Raw genomic sequence first — 20444 nt, 5'->3', positions numbered from 1 at the left:
AAAACATGTGCGGGGGATTGTGTATTGGTTAACTTCAGAGACCCCCGCACGGTGGAGTATATTTGCTCCTGGGACAACTATAATTATAAGCAAGAGCTAGGAGCAACGATAGAAACAAGACCACTCTCGTTCTTTTTTCCTCCACTGAATCAACCAGCTAACACAGGAACATGGACACTTGTAGCGCACCACCGTCAGAATAGGGCGGGAACCTACAGACACGCTCCTCCAAATGTTCAAAATTACTTGCCCTTACAAAATAGGTTTAGTACTCTAGAAATGGTCGATTGACATAAAATGGGTTCAATTAAGACCACTATCGGGAACGCGGGGTGGCGTACTGAAAAATATCCAGAGGCCTCCTTGCAATTGATCTATAACAACTTGGAGTGTTCATCGAGCGGTAACAGTCCGCCACCCACAGTTGCAGATTTGGCACTAAGGAACAATGCCTTTAGAGAAGAACCTGCTAAGGGGGTTTTAGAATACATGGCAGTAAACTTATTACCACCCCACACTTCACGCACATAGAACTGGAAGGCGCTTGCATCCAACCCCTCTCTGCTCCGGAGGTAGGAGAGAGGGGAAAGTTCTTATCCTTCTTATCCTGGAATATTGCTGGCCTATCGAATAAGTTAAATGACCCATCCTTTATGTCTTTTGTAAAGGATTTTTCTATTGTTTGCCTAAAGAAGACCTAGGAGAGGGAGGCAGATCATTTAAATGGATTTCGCACTTTCTATTCTCCTGCTGATTTGTCGACAAGGGGTAGAAAAGAAGCAAAGGGGGTTTGTGTACTTACATCTCGAACACCTCAAACGTAATGGTGGGAAAATTCACTGCGGTTTCAAAATATTATCAGATGCTGGAGGTCACAGTGGAGGGAAATGAGCCTCTTAATGTTGTAAATTTTTATAATAATATTCCCAAATGCGAAATGCCCGGTGTTTTTTAGGGTCTTTTAAATGCAATGCAGAAATCTAGCAAGGATTGTTTTTCAGGAAATCGTGTACTATGGGTGGGGTATTTTAATTGTTCTTTGTGTCCAAATGCCTACACTAGTAGGTGTGGCCTAGTTAACATTAAAGGAGAACCCTGTACCCATTTTTCACATACACCAGTCGGAAAGTTTGTAAATAACTTGTTGTTTGAAATGGACCTGGGTTTTGGAAATGAACTATGTACGCCACCGGTCAATTTTAAACCTACTTACAATGGGAGGTGGTGTAATTCGTTAATTGATTTTGTCATGGTTTCAAATAGTTTTTCTCAAAATCTGGCTGACTTCAGAACGGGTGAAATCGTAATTAGCGACCATTACCCCAATAGTTTCTCCCTAAAATTTAAGAAGTATAATAATGATAAGGAGGCATTGGTAAACAATTTGTACTGCTACAGGTTAAACTTAGCGAAAAGAAACGGCTACGCCATAAAATGGAGTAAAATTGAGCCTATACTCTTCCTAGAGAAATTAATAACATGTAAGTTTGAGGATTTCATGATTTGCCTCTCAGAATCATGTAATCTGGACGCCGTTATGCCGGCTTTCATTAATATTACGGAGGAGATTAAACAATCCCTGGCGGGTTCAGAAAAGAAACGACAGGAAGATAAAGTTGAGGGATGGTTCAATTCGGAATGTAGCAAAGCGCATGCAACTTTAAAAACAGCACTTAAAAGAGTCCCCAATAGCAGCGCTGAGATACAAAACGCTAGGAGGCTTTACTATGCTGCTATAAAGAAAAGAAAGAAGGATATAAAGCAGGAGGCATGGGAAAACTTACATGAAGCTGCCCTCAGGAAAGATACCATCAGCTTCTGAACGCCCCTTTCTTCGCAGATAGGAAAGTAGACAGCATAGAATTGGCAATAGAGGAATCCACTTGGGTTAATTATTTCACTGGATTATATAATAAGTATTACTTATTAGGGAATACACAGGCGGAGTCAGGGGGTGAGGAGATTAATAGCAATTTGGACCTATTTCCATTGGATGTTAACTTTGAATTATGTGAGGTCGAAGTGGCTATATTAGAGAGCTCGGGGGGGAAAGCCACGGGCCCTGACGGGGTACCCGTGGATATTTTTAAATCAAATCCTAAATTATGGGCTCCCCTCTTGACCAATGTTCTAAATTGCTGCAATAAAACAGCGTTCATTCCAACATGGCAAGAAGCAATTGTGATCCCCATCTTTAAAAAGGGGGATCGCAATGACCCAAAATGTTATAGGCCCATTTCATTATTAGATTCGTTGATGAAGGTGGCCGGAAGGGTCATTTTAAACAGACTCCAGATGTGGGCGGAAGATATGGGCGTTCTTTCGAAATATCAGAATGGATTTAAAGAGGGGCTAGGCACTGTGGAGCAAGGCCTAAATTTAGCTGTTATTATTGGTAAATATGTGGTGGCACACAGAGATAAATTATTCCTGACTTTCGTGGGCTTAAGCTCTGCTTTCAACTGCGTAAGCCATGAAATATTATGGGACACACTTTTTCAGTTAGGCATAGACATGGGTCTTCTAAATTTTATTAAGGAATTATATCGGGGCGGGTGCAAAGGTCCGCTGTGGCAGTAAGGGTGAGTGCACTTCCGAATTTCCCATAAAAAAAGGAGTCTGGCAGGGATGCATACTTGCACCCTTTTTATTTAATTTATATATGAATAGCGTTGCATCTTATTTAATAGAAAATAGGCAGGACTACCCACAAATAAAAGGAAGGTCAGCACCAATCCTGCTGTACGCGGATGACGCGGTCATCATGGCATGGACTCAACTGGGGCTCCAGAGATCTCTTAATTCCTTTGCAGATTACATGAGTGCGAGAGGCCTAAAAATCAATATCAGTAAAACCTTTATTATGTCTTGCTCTTAAAAGAGTAAGGTCAACTGTAATTTTTTTTTGTCTGGTTCTAAAATTGACTCCACTAAAACTTTTTCCTATTTAGGGATACATTTTGATCATAAAGGGACTTGGGATGCAGCAGCGAATACAAGAAAACTAGCATTCTCCTGTGCTATTGGCGCTGTGCTTAATTTTGAAATTAAGCTTGGGGGTCGACCGATGAAAATCCTGTTGGACATCTATAATGCTAAGTGCGTGTCCACAGTGATTTATGGAGCCGGGATTTGGGGGATCACGAACACTACTGAGATACAGAAGTGTGAAAATGCTTTCCTCTGCTATTTACTGGCGGTTCCTAAGTCTACTTCAACTTATGCTTGCCACAAAGAGTTGGGCATTGTCTATATATCAGACCTTATTAAGGTGAGCCCAATTCTGCTGTGGCATAAGGTATGGGTGTCTAAGGAGACAAAATTGAACAGGGACACCATTCGGGATTGTATGAACCTTCAGGGTAGCGCACAAATAGAGTGGTTCAAATATGTAAAACACTTCTTAACAGATATTAGCCCCCAGGAATTTTTCAACAACCCGTTGTGTATCTCTGTAATCTCGAAGAAAAAGTTGAAGGAAATCTGTTTTACCCACCTGGAAAATACTAGATGGCAGTTGGAGGGCAAGAAGCCTTCGGTAATGCGAAATCAACTAATCCTAGATGGCCCCGGCCTACAGAAATATTTAATGCTCACACCAAGTAGTTTTACGCGGATGTTGTTAACCCGTTTCAGGGGGGGGAGCTTTTACAGACTAATGACCTTTCCTGAGGTTAACATCTGGTCAAAGTCACTGATCCCGTGCCCCTGTGACGATGTATCCCAACAATCAATGTTACACTGCATTTTGATTTGTAAATTTTATAGCTGGATTAGGAGAAAGTACGTATTTGTATTATTCAAGAAGTGGGGCTTGAAACGATGCAGACCTACTCTATTAAGACTACAAATGCTAGAGGATGAGTTCGCTATATATATATTGTTTCTATGTTTTGAAAAAGTGCGTTGAGATTCAGGTTGACAATGAATTGAATCTTAATTTTATATCTGGAAGCAACTGGTTTTCGGTTCTGCATTTTGTTTTTATAAAGGATATGATGATGACTTAATGTAAAAATGAAATGTTTTTAATTGTATCTCTTGTGTGCTTTTATGGATTCCTAAATTGAAACCGAATAAAACTACTTTTGACTTTGACTGACAAAGATGGAGACAAAGAGAGCATGAGAGAGATTGTCTGTGATCGCTTGTCAGTTTGCAGTCTATGCCATACCCTCTGATTACTGACATAAATCATTCCGGTAAAGGAACATACCAGGCCACCCCCACTCACCTCCGCAGAACTGCTCCACTGAGCAGACGTTCTCTGAAGGATGCACTTTCATCCATTCAGCACCCCTGAAGACCTTAAACAACTTCCTTAACTTACACGCTCCCCAGGCAAGCTAGAGTAGGTGTGCATGGCCAGCACCCACCAAGGCAGAGGTAAATATTACCTTCTGATGACCTCATACAGTTACTTAAATAATTATTGTTCGTGGCATGGCACATTTGGCATAGTGACACAGATACTCTTTTAAAAGGAAAAGCAATGATTCTGGACACAAGTAAGTTAATATATGAATTACCCATGCACACCTATCACTCACCTATTGACTTGAGACGCCAGGCATTTGGATACTCTGTGCCCCCACTGCCACTTGTCCAAATGTGCCCAACAGGGTAAATTACATTCCTTTTGGGCATCAGTACATTTTCCGTCTAAAGCGGGAATACCTCGAAGCAGGACACATACTAGGTGGATGCTACAATTAAAAAACCTGAATAGCAAAACAAATGGGGCTGAACAAGACCCAGAAAATGGCATAGGCTATCAACATAAAACAGTAGCCAGGAAAATTATGGAACGGCATAATAAGCTCACTTGACACTATGCGAAAACATCATGAACTTCCCTCAAAAAACAAAACGGCAGCATAGTTGGTGCTCAAGACAATGTATTCTCCACAAAATGTGTGTATACATGTCATCAAAAACATATTTCGTAGTCACCAGCCTTTCAACCTCTGTGATGATGTAATTCTTTTTGGGAAAATCCAGTATCCATAAGTATAGAATGAAAAGAAAATGCATTTCATTGTTCCTTTTCAAAACAGATATACATGTTCAATGTATTTCCACACTAAATGTCTGTGCTCACTTCCCCTTTAGCAGCCTTCTCTTCTGCCACGGCTTTGCTATCTGGTTTTCACCTGGAGTTTCTTCCAGTGGCCTTATTCAAAATTCAAGACTGGCATTGGGGTGCATCTGCTGGGGTCTCTTATAAGTAGCAGATGGAACTACATCACCCCAGTTGCAGTTGCAGATGCTGGGCCACCTACCATTGGCTGCAGTTGACCTCAGGCCACCTCATGGGAAATGGCCTTGACCGGACTTTCCCCTGTAGGTTAGGAAGAGGGCATGTTCCTTGAGTGCACTCTACCTCCTCCACTTTACCACTTTGGCCTATTAATTAAAAAATTAATTTTGCCTAACCCAATCATGGGATCTCCTTGGGACAGACTCAGCCTTCGCCCAGTTCAATATGGGCAGCTCTTGCAGCTCTTGACGTCAGGGGTTCACTGCACTTTCCTGTGCAATCCGAGCAGGCCTCATCCTTCTAGCATAATGTGCACTGTGCAGCAGGATCATTTCACACCGCTGTGGATACACCTGAAGGTAAGGTAATGGTCCAGGTATTCAGAGCTTTAGTGGCGCTCTTTATGGATTGCTTTCATGTCAGTGTGTGAGGTACTATTCTACATATTAAAAGTACAATGTTATCAGATGTAAAATAGGGGATGGGTTACATAATAAAGCACACACATAGGCGTGTGTGTGATTACTAAGCCTGGGCGGTGAACTCCACTCTGCACACGTAGTTTGTGGAGGTTTCTGCTCTCTGTGCTCCATGGAGCTCACAGAGTTCTGAAAAGTTCTGCTCTGCAGAGTGGAGTTTTTTCCCCTCGCTCATGCTCCCCAACATCAAGTTGGTGAGTGTGAGCGAGGAAAGTCGACCTCCATGTGAGATTTTTCCTCGCTCGCGGTCCCAAACATCAAGTTGGCAATGGGAAATTTTACCTCCCGGCGAGATTTCCCAACGTGGGCCATCAAATTTCTCACTGTGGTTGGTCGCAGGTGGTCCCAACAACTCGCTTTGAGAAACTGTCTGTTCGTGTTGATAATGTTGCCTCTTGAGTAGAAAATCAACTTGAGCAGCAAAAAAGAAGCAGCATCCTCTTCATCCTCTTGCACTGACCAGGTTTGTGTTGCAGGATAAACACCTAACACTGAAAATCAATGCAAACAGGCATGGCCAAGTGCAGTCCACTGCTTGCAGAACTCCATGTAGCGCGGCAGAGTTTTATAGTCACTTCGTGGAGTTCCACATGGCAGAACTCGGTGAACTTTGACCAGGTTTAGTGATCACTACCGGTTCTTCATGCACCTTGGTTTGAGGAGCCAGGCCGCATTCCTCAACAAGCATGGGCCTACAAGCTACCTCGAGTGGGACTAAGGCAGGCAGGATGAGCCCTCCTCAAGCATCCAGGCTGTGTGTAAGGACACCTACAGTGCCCTGTGCACTAGTGCTCCATGCCCATGTGTGCATCACACACTGCTTCTTTGTGGTCCGCACTGCTCGACTGGCAGCAGGCACCATTCACCTTCCGGCCCGTGCTCCCATCATATAGCACCTTACTATGGACAAAGCTCCTCTGACAGGGGACACTGTCCATAGAGCTGGCTTCACAATAACTACCCTCAAACATTCCCTAGGGCTGGTTTGGTACTAGGTGCACTCAAGGATTTCGTTGAGCTCAAAACTTCCACAGTGCCAATCAGAGGGCACCCATGTATTCTGTTCAAGTTACTTTGCCAGGTTGCCGAATACCGTGGAATCTCTCTGAGTTTTTTGGTAACTCTGTGGAATTCCACAGAAGCTTTAATAGCGTTAATGGTATGCTTAGTCGCAGCCTGCTTAATGAAGAGAATGAAACTACCACCCAGCTGCTTCCAAGGGTAGAAAACAGGGTGTGGGATGGGATAATTGGACTCCCACTTTAGGAGGACTTAAGGGGGGCACAGGAGATGTGTTGGGGGGATGGGACTCAGAATAGAAGTGGAGAGTAGAAATACAAATGATCCAAAATGCTAGCTTAAGTGGATGCTGGTTGGTGAGGCGGTGAGGGAGTACGAAGCAAAACAATATGATTGGGCTTTTTTTCTTTTTTCATGGCTGGGGGTAAGGCTCACATCATTAAGTCACAAATTGCTTCTGTCAATAAAGGTGGTGTTAACAATAATGTTAAGAGATAGAATGTTGCAGAAGATCTTTATGAATTATAGACAGATATTCTTTGTATGCAAGAAAATCGTGTAGAGGGGCTCAAAGTTTAAACTGCTTAAGTCAAATGGGTTTACGCTGGGAGTATGTACTACTGAGGATACAAACACTCGGCTATTTGGGCTCATAAGAATCTCTGTAGGTTCAAACAATGTTCTTCTGATAAATGTGGTAGATGAGCAGTTGCTAAATGCCAATTTGAAAAATGCACTATCACACTTTGTTCTGTTTATGGTTCAACTTTAGTCGACACTGCATTACTTGATTTTGTGAATGCTGATTTGGGTCTGTGGCCAACACCAATCATATTGTGTGGGGATCTGAATATCAACATAGCCGAAGGATTGATTCAACAGATAGAGGCTATTCGGGGCGGGAGCCTGAAGTCTTTTGGGCACTATATCACCTTAGGAGTAATTCCGGGCAAGTTGATATATGGCATAAAATCAAGGCACCTGATCAATGGATATCCGTCGGATCATAACGTTGTTTGATGCAGCAGCTGTTTTTGAAGGTACCACAGCCCTTTCCCTGTTAGACACAGAACAGTTATTTGACACAGTAGCCTGGAACTATGTCTGGGGAGCATGAGATCTCTGGGGAGCATGAGGTGGTATAGAATTGGTGAGGGCTTCATCAAAGCTATCCAAATTGTGTATCAAAATCGTTCTGCTATGATCCAGATTATGGGGTGGGCAATCTAACTCTGTTGAAATCAGAAGAGTAACAAGACATGGCTGTCTCTGCTCTCCTTCATTGTTCACCCTTTACATAGACACCCTGATTAAAGAATTGGAGGATAACGCTCTTTTCGAGCACATGCAATTTCATGGCAAAAACACTAAGGTTTTGTAATATGCCGATTACATAGCAACAGTGAAACCAGACCCAGAGGTATCAATGTTGGAGATAGAAAAGGAGGCTTGGACTTGGGAAATGATCAGGCTACTCCTTAAATCAGAGAAAGACTCAATTAGTTGTTAATAAGCAGATACAATCGATTGACAACAACATAGTGGAAACAGCTGTGTATCGGCAGGTCAGTATTGAGTTAGGCATAGACCAGATAGTCGAATTTGTCGTAGCAGAGGTAATTTATTAGCTTGAAAGGGACCTTCTATTTTCAATTTTTAGCCAATGCTAAGTAATAGGTGTTATTTGTCCCTAAGGTCCTCTATATTTTTTTGATTTGAATTTGAAACTCGATGGTTTAAAATGCTGGAAGACATGGCAATCAGTTATATTTGGTATTATGCTAAATCCAGAAGAATTCTCAAGAATCTGATGTTACCTAAAGAAAGAGGTGGCTGGGTAGTCCCCAATGTTACATATTATCAGTGGGAGGCAGCTTTACAATATATGAAGTCCCTTTTCTATGAGGGCGATTGTAGAGGGAGAGTGATCTCCCCGTATATGAATTATTAAAAAAGAAGATGTGAAGGGTAGTTTTTTGAAGATTGTTGAGCTAGATTGTTACAAAAAATTGTGTTGTAAGACTCTTCTGGACCCTTTAGGATCTGGGCGATTATGAGGAAAAAAAACTGCTATGGGGAGATACAGCTATTATACATTACAAGGATCTCAAATGTTACCTTCGATATCTCATGACTCTTATTGTCTGAGCTGGGAGATCAGATGGATTAGGAGATTTCTTTACAGGAGATACATTTGTGTCGCTTGAGGAATCAAAGCAAGATTATGGGATAGACAAGAGGAATTGTTTAAGTACCTTGAGGTTTGAGTTTTTTTTGGTAAGGATGTGGGCTGAGTGGGTTAGTCAGCTAACTTTGTTGGTTATCCTATGTAATAACGCTAATTGCACAGTCAATCAAATGTATAGATGTGAGAAGTTGGCCTGGTATATAATGCTCACTAATTCTAGTGATCACTTTGTACCATGCCAAGCAACCCTTATGATGATTGGTTGTAATTCAACCTTGTAGACCAGTTATCCTAGTGGTAACGTGGACAAAGCAGTCTTAGGCTAAACTCTGAAAGGCATGTGAAGCCAGCTGTTATACCATACACAACCCCCCTGAATACCAAATGAAAGGGACACCACACAGATATATATTGAAAATATATATTGATTTATTAACTATTAAAATCCCCTGGACTCTTTATGAGCACAGAAGCACAAGCGTTAAATCACAAGACAGTTTAAAATACACAAAAGTTGCACAATATGGATGAGCCCTAGGGGCCACCTAAACCATATACTAAATAAGTGGTATAAGAGATACCTAAAGGAAAGTGAAGAGGCCTAGGGCCTTGGGAATCGCTGGAGCTATTCGAGACTGGAGTTAACTAAGTCGGGAAAGGCCCACGGGACTCGGGTGCAGTGTTCAAAGTGCACGCACTTCTCAATACAAAGTCTATGGTGCGTAAAAAGCACAAAGTTAGAAAGTTAGGAACCTTCCGAGTGACCTACGGAGCTGAAACTTAAAACACAGGCCCTTGGGATGTGTACCAGTGCAGGAGCACCGGCGGAGCTGAGTTACCTCACCCACAGGAAGCGGGTGCACAGGGTCGAAGATGTGTCGGGTTTCGTCACGCTGGTCGATGGTGCTTGGAGCAGGAGATGCTGCAGGCGGCTCGATGAGAAGAGTTCCGGTGGATCCAAGGGTGGATCTGTAGATGTGAAGACCTGAAAGCAGAGGGGACAGTGTTCAAAGTCACTAGCCAGTGACTGCCGTGGAACCAGAGTGGAACCAGGTGATGTCGGGTGCAAACAGGCGTTGTCGGGTAGCTTCTTTCAGCAGCCACGTGGATACCCGGGGTCGAGGACGTCCAGGAGTCGGTCACGAGCTGTCCCACGTAGGCTTCTCGCTGTTGGCGGTGTCGGCGACCTGATCGGAGCAAACAGGCCTTGGCAAATGCAAGCCACGCAGAAGTTGAAAGATGCTGTTCACTCGGACCAGCAAGGTCAGAGCGGGTGCTCCTTTTTACAGGAGCTTGGGTAGGTCTGGAGCAACCAGACCTGCTGTTTAAATCTTCGGGTTCGTCGCCAAGATGGCCGCTGGCCGCGTGGCTAGTGGCCGGGATGGCGCGTCGAGTGGCACAGTGCAAAAGGGCCCCACGCAGATCGTGGAGATGCTGGGGGGCTGATCTTCGGTGCAAGGGCTGCTCGGTGGTGGGGGTTCTCAATCCCCAAAGCACAACGTCGAGGATGCCTCAGAAGCTGCGCAGTCAGCTTTTCGGGTGTCTTTCAAGAGGTCCGGTCCCACGTCACTCGGTGCCTCCACGGGTCCCTTCTTTGCAGGGACTGTGGATCGGGCTCTGAGAGGTCTGGGAATCTGGTTCTTGTCGGGCTCTGGGCTCGGGCTCCGGCGGGAGGCGGCGGCAAAGCAGACGTCGAGTTGCTGGTTGGTACCTGTGTTCACAGGGTGGTCACTCCTTGGCCACAAGGGAGATTCTTCTTCAGTCTTCTGTGCAGCAGAATGTCGAAGTCCAGTCTTCTTCTTAGTTTAAGTTGATTTCGGGATGATCTCCTGTGCAATGGCACTGCTCCCCCTCTTATTCCCAAACTGGGGGTGGATCACCTACTAGGTCCCTCCTCTGGGTGGAACCAGGAAGGGGGGCGGTTACACCCCCTTTCCTTTGTCCAGCTCCGCGCCAGGACTGGGGCTGGAAGGCCCCAGAACCGGTTTGGACTGGCCTATGCACGGGGACACCTTGTGTGCCCCGGGCATGTCTGATTCTTTTCAGCCCTGTCCTACCTAATACACAAAATCCTGTCTGGGGTGGTGCTCGCACCTCCCAAGGCAGGAAACCCTTTGTCCAGGCCACCATCTGCCGAGTTTCGGTCAGCAGCAGGAGGCCAGACTTGTGTCTGTGGTGGCAGCGTCCATTTTGTGAAGCTGAGGCTCTGTTTAACTTTAACCGGGGTTAAGGCTACGCACATGTCGTGTCCCTCTAGAAGGGTGGAATGCTATCCCCGTCGCCAGAATTGGCGAGGGGATAGTATTCCAATTCGTATGACACCTTACTCGACATGTTTTGATAAAGCCAAACCAAAGATAGCATTTAACCGCGAGGATTATAATGCACTTAAGAGTATATGGTATGGCAATATCCCGGAACGGCTTAGGGAGTTGTTCCCGACAGCTGCAGACAGGCTCAGCTCATGCCAGAGCACCATCTCACATATTTCCAAGCACTCTGCCTCCAGGATTGATGAGGCCTTCCATAGGAGTGGCTGATAGGAACATATGTGTCCAGTTTAGGGTTAGGCACAGACATACTGTACCTAAGTAAGAGGTGGTTACAACGACTTACCCCAGCTGAGTGATCAGCCAGTTGTGTCAAATATGGAGGCCAGGCCAGGGGTGGCACAATACGTGCTGCAGCCCCTGGTAGGCCTTGGATACACCTATGCCCTGGGCACCTAGGGTGCACTAGTACAGGGGCTCATAAGGTGAACCAGTTCCAATTCGTAATGCACCTAAAGTGCATTGGCATTAATTTAGAGAGAGAACAGCAGGCTGTGGGTCTGATTAGCAGGCCCACAGCCACATTAAGTCAGAAACCAGTGAAGCAAAAAGCAAAAATTTGGGGTGACCATAGGATAGCAGACCCTACTCTCCTACATAACCCCCCCCCAAACGCAGGGACATTAGACTAACCTTGACCAGTTGTGTCTTCATGTTCTAAGTGGAAGTACCTGGAGAGACCATCTGCGTTGCCATGGTCAGTCCCTGGGCGGTGCTCCACTGTAAAGTCCATCCCCTGTAGGGAAATGGACCACCTGAGTAGTTTGGGGTTTTCACCCTTCATCTGATTAAGCCATAGGAGGGGCTTATGGTCGGTCTGAATCTTGAAGTGAGTGCCAAATAAGTATGGTCTCAGCTTCTTCAGGGCCCACACCACAGCAAAGGCCTCCCTCTCTATAGCTGACCAACGTTTCTCTCTGGGGGTCAGCCTTCTGCTAATGAAAGCAATGGGCTGGTCCTGGCCATCTACATTAAGCTGTGAAAGCACTGCTCCCACTCCCAACTCAGAAGCATCTGTTTGGACAATGAACTCTCTTGAGTAGTCAGGACTCTTCAGGATAGGTGCAGAGCACATGGCCTTCTTCAGGTCATCAAATGCCTTTTGACAGATTTCTGTCCACTGAACCTTTTTGGGCATCTTCTTGGATGTCAGATCATTAAGAGGAGTCACAATGGACCCATAGTTCTTAACAAACTTCCTGTAGTACCCAGTCAGGCCCAAGAAAGCTCTGACCTGAGTCTGGGTAGTTGGAGGGGACCAGTCCTTGATGGTCTGGATCTTACTCTCCAGTGGTTGAACTTGGCCTCCACCTACAAGGTGGCCCAGGTATACAACCTTGCTCTGCCCTATCTGGCACTTTGTTGCCTTGATAGTGAGGCCTGCCTTCTGCAGAGCCTCAAGCACTTCCTTCAGGTGGATCAGGTGATCCTCCCAGGTGGAGCTAAAGACAGCAATATCGTCCAGATAAGCTGCACAAAAGTCATCCAACCCAGTGAGGACTTGGTTCACCAACCTTTGGAAGGTGGCAGGTGCATTTTTCAAACCAAAGGGCATCACCACAAACTGATAATGCCCACTAGGGGTAGAAAATGCTGTCTTGGCTTTAGACTCCTCAGCTAACCTGATTTGCCAGTAGCCAGCTGTCAAGTCAAATGTGCTCAAATATTTGGCAGAAGCCAACTTGTCAATGAGCTCATCTGCCCTTGGAATAGGGTGTGCATCTGTCCTGGTGACAGCATTGAGTCCTCTGTAATCCACACAGAACCTCATCTCTCTCTTGCCATCTTTGGTGTGAGGTTTGGGGACCAGAACCACTGGGCTAGCCCAGGGGCTCTCTGAAGGCTCAATGACACCTAATTCCAGCATCTTTTGCACCTCAGTCTTTATACAGTCCCTGACGTGGTCAGGTTGCCTGTAAATTTTGCTCTTTACAGGAAGACTGTCACCAGTGTCCACCACATGTGTACACCAGTTAGTCTGACTGGGTGTCAAGGAGAACATATGCCCATATGCCTGTAGAACTTGTCTGCAGTCATGTTGCTGATGCTCAGTGAGGTTGTCACCTAAGGCCACACCATCAACTGAACCATCCTCAGGGTTCTGAGTGAGCAGGTCTGGGAGAGGGTCACTCTCTTCCTCCTGTCCCTCATCTGTAGCCATGAGCAAGCCCATGTCTGCCCTGCTGACATATGCCTTCAGTCTGTTCACATGGAGCACCCTGTGGGGGCTCCTGGGAGTTCCTAGGTCCACCAAGTAGGTAACCTCTCCCTTCTTTTCCAGAACTGTATGGGGTCCAGACCATTTGTCTTGGAGTGCTGCTGGGGCCACTGGCTCCAACACCCATACCTTCTGTCCAGGCTGAAACTCAACAAGGACAGCCTTTTGGTCATGCCAAGCTTTTTGTAATTCTTGGCTAGCCTCAAGGTTTTTGGATGCCTTTTCCATGTACTCTGCCATCCGGGAGCGGAGACCAAGTACATAGTCCACTATGTCCTGCTTAGGCTTTTTGAGAGGTAACTCCCATCCTTCCTTCACAAGACACAGGGGCCCTCTTACAGGGTGCCCAAACAACAATTCAAAGGGGCTGAAGCCAACCCCCTTTTGAGGGACCTCTCTGTAAGCGAACAAAAGGCAGGGCAGAAGGATGTCCCATCTTCGCCTGAGCTTTTCAGGTAATCCTTTAATCATGCCCTTTAGGGTCTTGTTAAACCTTTCAACAAGCCCATTGCATTGTGGGTGATAAGGAGTGGTGAACTTGTAGTTTACACCACATTCCTTCCACATAGCTGTCAAATATCCAGACATGAAGTTGGTACCTCTATCTGATATTACCTCCTTAGGAAACCCCACTCTGGAGAAAACTCCAAGTAAGGCCCTGGCCACAACAGGAGCTGTTGTGGTCCTAAGGGGAATTGCCTCTGGGTACCTGGTGGCATGATCCACTACCACCAGTATGAATCTGTGCCCAGATGCTGTAGGGGGATCCATTGGACCAACAATATCAATCCCCACTCTCTCAAAGGGAACCCCCACCACAGGTAGTGGTATCAGGGGGGCCTTTGTTGTTCCACCTGCTTTACCACTGGCTTGGCAGGTTTCACAGGAGCGACAAAACTCCTTGGTGTCTTCAGACATGTGAGGCCAGTGAAAGTGAGGGACAAGCCTGTCCCAAGTCTTGTTCTGGCCTAGGTGTCCTGCTAAAGGAATATCATGGGCCAAGGTGAGTAGGAAGCCCCTAAATTGCAGAGGTATAACCAACCTCCTGGTAGCACCAGGCTTGGGGTCTCTAGCCTCTGAATAAAGGAGTCCATCGTCCCAATATACTTTATGGGCACCTTGAGCATTCCCAGCAGCCTCAGCAGCAGCCTGCTGTCTGAGGGGTTCAAGAGAAGGACAGGTTAACTGAGCCTGCCCCAAGTCTGCCCTAGAAGGTCCCCCTGTCCCCAGAAACTCAACCTGATCAGGTTCAAGTTCTTCAGGGACAGTTCCTTCAGGGGTCTCTAGATCAGTTTCCTGTGAAGCCTGATCCTCACTTGTAGGCAGTTGGGAAGGCACAGCCTTAACCCTCCTGTTCTTCTTCTTGGGAGGTACTTGGTCCATTGTTCCAGGATCCAAGACCTGAGGTTCAGAGAGGCACTTTTTGGCCTGTGACCTGGTCACAGCAAGGACATGTGATGATATCCCTAACATCTCTGCATGAGTCCTGTACTCAACTTCTGACCATAGAGAGTTCTCCAGGTCATTGCCCAACAAACATTCTACTGGGAGATCAGCACTAACCACAACTTTCTTTAGGCCAGTTACCCCTCCCCAGGAAAAGTTAACAAGTGCCACACTATGTGTAGTAGTGACATTGCTGGCATTGGTCACCAGGTAATCATCGCCTGGCATGTACTGTCCAGGGTCCACAAAGTTAGGTGTCACCATAGTGACACTGGCACATGTGTCCCTGTAAGCTTGAGCCACTTTGTTGTTAATCAAAGGTGTCTGTCTGTATTTGCCCAGGTTACTGGGACTTATGTCAGGGGTCAAATCTATGTCCCCTTCACAAACCAGAACAGCCTGTGTAAGGGTTCTGACTAGGTCAGAATCTCCTTCAGTTCCCAAAGTGATTCCCACTAAACCCTTGGCTTGAGGACCAACACTGCTAACTGTACTAGTGGGTGCAGGTGCCTTAGGGGCTGCAGTGTTGGGGGCTCCACCCTTTTTACACTCACTTGTCCAGTGAGAGGTGTTCTTACAAGTTTTACACCAGGGTTTCTTCTGACCTTCTTTCTTCTTCTTCTTCATCTACCTGAGGAGCTCCAGTGGTGGAGGCTTCCTCATCTACTAGGATGATAGGGGTAGGGGTGTCTACAGTGTCATCCTCTGAAGGATGGCCTCCTTCAGCATTCCCTGTGGGGTTTGCTTTAGAGGTCTTTAGAGCCTCAGACTGATCCAAGAGCTCTCTTAGGTGGTCTGTAGTAGGGGTAGGCCCTGTCTTCAGACCCCTTAAGACACAAAGCTGTCTTAATTCCTTAAAGGGAAAAATAGCAAACTGGGATGGTGCCCTTGGAGGGTCACTCTCAACAGGAGTAAGTCCACTGGACCCCTCTGTTCCAGACATTGCTCTAGTGTGGGTGGATGTGTTGCAATCTACCTACACTGGTGTTTACCTACTAAACCTATCTAGTAGTTGTAGCTAGGGTGTGCTACTCCCTTTACTCTACAACAACTAAGTTCAGTAGAACTTAAGTATACTAGTCTTGTTTTATATGTACCTAGCAGGTACCTGTGTGATCTTTCAGATGATAATCTCAAAGATTGTAATGGTAAAACAACAGCAAGCTCAGATCCCAATCCGCTGCTCACCAATGTGAGAAGTTGGCCTGGTATATAATGCTCACTAATTCTAGTGATCACTTTGTACCATGCCAAGCAACCCTTATGATGATTGGTTGTAATTCAACCTTGTAGACCAGTTATCCTAGTGGTAACGTGGACAAAGCAGTCTTAGGCTAAACTCTGAAAGGCATGTGAAGCCAGCTGTTATACCATACACAACCCCCCTGAATACCAAATGAAAGGGACACCACACAGATATATATTGAAAATATATATTGATTTATTAACTATTAAAATCCCCTGGACTCTTTATGAGCACAGAAGCACAAGCGTTAAATCACAAGACAGTTTAAAATACACAAAAGTTGCACAATATGGATGAGCCCTAGGGGCCACCTAAACCATATACTAAATAAGTGGTATAAGAGATACCTAAAGGAAAGTGAAGAGGCCTAGGGCCTTGGGAATCGCTGGAGCTATTCGAGACTGGAGTTAACTAAGTCGGGAAAGGCCCACGGGACTCGGGTGCAGTGTTCAAAGTGCACGCACTTCTCAATACAAAGTCTATGGTGCGTAAAAAGCACAAAGTTAGAAAGTTAGGAACCTTCCGAGTGACCTACGGAGCTGAAACTTAAAACACAGGCCCTTGGGATGTGTACCAGTGCAGGAGCACCGGCGGAGCTGAGTTACCTCACCCACAGGAAGCGGGTGCACAGGGTCGAAGATGTGTCGGGTTTCGTCACGCTGGTCGATGGTGCTTGGAGCAGGAGATGCTGCAGGCGGCTCGATGAGAAGAGTTCCGGTGGATCCAAGGGTGGATCTGTAGATGTGAAGACCTGAAAGCAGAGGGGACAGTGTTCAAAGTCACTAGCCAGTGACTGCCGTGGAACCAGAGTGGAACCAGGTGATGTCGGGTGCAAACAGGCGTTGTCGGGTAGCTTCTTTCAGCAGCCACGTGGATACCCGGGGTCGAGGACGTCCAGGAGTCGGTCACGAGCTGTCCCACGTAGGCTTCTCGCTGTTGGCGGTGTCGGCGACCTGATCGGAGCAAACAGGCCTTGGCAAATGCAAGCCACGCAGAAGTTGAAAGATGCTGTTCACTCGGACCAGCAAGGTCAGAGCGGGTGCTCCTTTTTACAGGAGCTTGGGTAGGTCTGGAGCAACCAGACCTGCTGTTTAAATCTTCGGGTTCGTCGCCAAGATGGCCGCTGGCCGCGTGGCTAGTGGCCGGGATGGCGCGTCGAGTGGCACAGTGCAAAAGGGCCCCACGCAGATCGTGGAGATGCTGGGGGGCTGATCTTCGGTGCAAGGGCTGCTCGGTGGTGGGGGTTCTCAATCCCCAAAGCACAACGTCGAGGATGCCTCAGAAGCTGCGCAGTCAGCTTTTCGGGTGTCTTTCAAGAGGTCCGGTCCCACGTCACTCGGTGCCTCCACGGGTCCCTTCTTTGCAGGGACTGTGGATCGGGCTCTGAGAGGTCTGGGAATCTGGTTCTTGTCGGGCTCTGGGCTCGGGCTCCGGCGGGAGGCGGCGGCAAAGCAGACGTCGAGTTGCTGGTTGGTACCTGTGTTCACAGGGTGGTCACTCCTTGGCCACAAGGGAGATTCTTCTTCAGTCTTCTGTGCAGCAGAATGTCGAAGTCCAGTCTTCTTCTTAGTTTAAGTTGATTTCGGGATGATCTCCTGTGCAATGGCACTGCTCCCCCTCTTATTCCCAAACTGGGGGTGGATCACCTACTAGGTCCCTCCTCTGGGTGGAACCAGGAAGGGGGGCGGTTACACCCCCTTTCCTTTGTCCAGCTCCGCGCCAGGACTGGGGCTGGAAGGCCCCAGAACCGGTTTGGACTGGCCTATGCACGGGGACACCTTGTGTGCCCCGGGCATGTCTGATTCTTTTCAGCCCTGTCCTACCTAATACACAAAATCCTGTCTGGGGTGGTGCTCGCACCTCCCAAGGCAGGAAACCCTTTGTCCAGGCCACCATCTGCCGAGTTTCGGTCAGCAGCAGGAGGCCAGACTTGTGTCTGTGGTGGCAGCGTCCATTTTGTGAAGCTGAGGCTCTGTTTAACTTTAACCGGGGTTAAGGCTACGCACATGTCGTGTCCCTCTAGAAGGGTGGAATGCTATCCCCGTCGCCAGAATTGGCGAGGGGATAGTATTCCAATTCGTATGACACCTTACTCGACATGTTTTGATAAAGCCAAACCAAAGATAGCATTTAACCGCGAGGATTATAATGCACTTAAGAGTATATGGTATGGCAATATCCCGGAACGGCTTAGGGAGTTGTTCCCGACAGCTGCAGACAGGCTCAGCTCATGCCAGAGCACCATCTCACATATTTCCAAGCACTCTGCCTCCAGGATTGATGAGGCCTTCCATAGGAGTGGCTGATAGGAACATATGTGTCCAGTTTAGGGTTAGGCACAGACATACTGTACCTAAGTAAGAGGTGGTTACAACGACTTACCCCAGCTGAGTGATCAGCCAGTTGTGTCAAATATGGAGGCCAGGCCAGGGGTGGCACAATACGTGCTGCAGCCCCTGGTAGGCCTTGGATACACCTATGCCCTGGGCACCTAGGGTGCACTAGTACAGGGGCTCATAAGGTGAACCAGTTCCAATTCGTAATGCACCTAAAGTGCATTGGCATTAATTTAGAGAGAGAACAGCAGGCTGTGGGTCTGATTAGCAGGCCCACAGCCACATTAAGTCAGAAACCAGTGAAGCAAAAAGCAAAAATTTGGGGTGACCATAGGATAGCAGACCCTACTCTCCTACAATAGATTTCTGGGCACTTGTAAGTGTGATGATCTGGAAAAACATATGAACAAGTGGTAGAAGAAGCTTGATATGACAAATTGCAGCTTTCATGAAACATTGGAGCTGGGCTGTACTGTGTTGTTGTTGGGAGGACTACAGGTGCAGCACTATAAAACGCTCTTCAATCTATATTATACACCTGCAAAAATTAATAAAAGGCTTGGGAATGCAGGTATCTGCTGACCGAGATGCTAAAGTCAAGAGGAAGATCTTGTGCATATGTTTAGCACCTGCCCACCACTGGATCGGCTGAACCTAGAGGTAGTGAAAATTTCAAAAACTTAGGGGGCCATTACGATGGCAGACGGAATTCAGTCTATCCGCCATTGTGCCAGGGAGTGAGACTGCCTGTCTACAAGACGACGATCCCCTGTGGGTATTAGGATTCCACCCCCATCGTGGCACAAGCATCTGCTATATATAACATTGTGGCGGGTGCTGCTAGATGCTGCACCCGCCACAATGTTAAATGTTAAAAAGGCACTATTGACATTTCCCTGCACTACGTGGCAGGCACCATGTGGTACCATAGGTGAACTCCAAAGTGCACAGACCAACTGCCCCTGCACAAGGGGGCCCACAACAGGACCCCAAAGTACATCCCTGCCAGCCTTTCCATGGTGGGGATACCGCCATGGAAAGACTGGCGGGGATCCAACATCTAAATCTGGTAGGCGGTGCCTGCAAGGCACCACCACCATTCTGTAGCTGCCGGTGGTAGATTCATCACCATCGTAATCAACTTAACTCCCCAGTTAATGTTAGCAGGAATACACAACCATATGGTCGTAGGTCTGGGCGGTCTTTTTAGGTATTGCCTACACAGCGCACATGCGCTGCATAGGAAAAATACCTCTTTTTTTGCTCGAGGATACAAGTAGATGCCGAGTCAGGACCTAGGTATCTGACTTTGTGCTTTGATTGGTTTGCCGACGTTAGCAGCACCCCATAAATTTCATTACATAGTACCAGAAACCTCGATTAGAACGGAACCCCAACATCACCCAAACAAGTGGGTGCACTGGGTCGCTAAGTCGTCGGGACGGCCAGGTGAAGAGCAAGCATTAAAAATGCAATCAGTCTCTCCTTGCATTTTCATTGCTTGTTTATTTATGGCTATGGCCATGACTGGTATTTGTATACCATCAGCAGGGCTTGAACCTCTACCTCCATTGTTTCGCCAGTGCCTAGCACAATTGTTATCAACTTACAATCTAGAAAACAATTTGTATTGTTGCAAAAGGTGGGAAAGCAAGAAAGAGGGGGAATCAGAATTGGACCCCTCTCCAGAACTGAGTTGGAAACATTTCTAATTGAGCACAAGGAATTACAGGGACTATGTCCACACAACCTTCATTTAAGTGTTTAGTTGGCATTATGCACTTTAATACTGACATACCTAATTCACTTTATTCTTTCTCAAACTGTTCTCATTTCCCTTGAAAACGCAATGCATTTTTATACTATTATAAAAATCTTTCATGGGAGGACAAACTGCTGCCGTTTTGGACCATAGAGAAAG

The 20444-nt window shown here is 46.6% G+C and overlaps 1 protein-coding gene across 9 annotated transcripts in view; it reads left to right on the top strand.

Moving 5' to 3' along the window:
- LOC147701766 (sulfotransferase 2B1-like) overlaps positions 1 to 20444 on the top strand; it is a 512808-nt gene that overhangs the window by 355018 nt on the left and 137346 nt on the right. The gene's annotated exons all lie outside the window — the stretch shown is intronic.

Source organism: Lissotriton vulgaris, chromosome 7 (genome assembly GCF_964263255.1).
Source record: "Lissotriton vulgaris chromosome 7, aLisVul1.2, whole genome shotgun sequence".
Lineage (NCBI taxonomy): Eukaryota > Metazoa > Chordata > Amphibia > Caudata > Salamandridae > Lissotriton > Lissotriton vulgaris.
The sequence above is the reverse complement of the archived record's forward strand: the minus strand, read 5'-3'. Positions and strand labels throughout refer to the sequence as shown.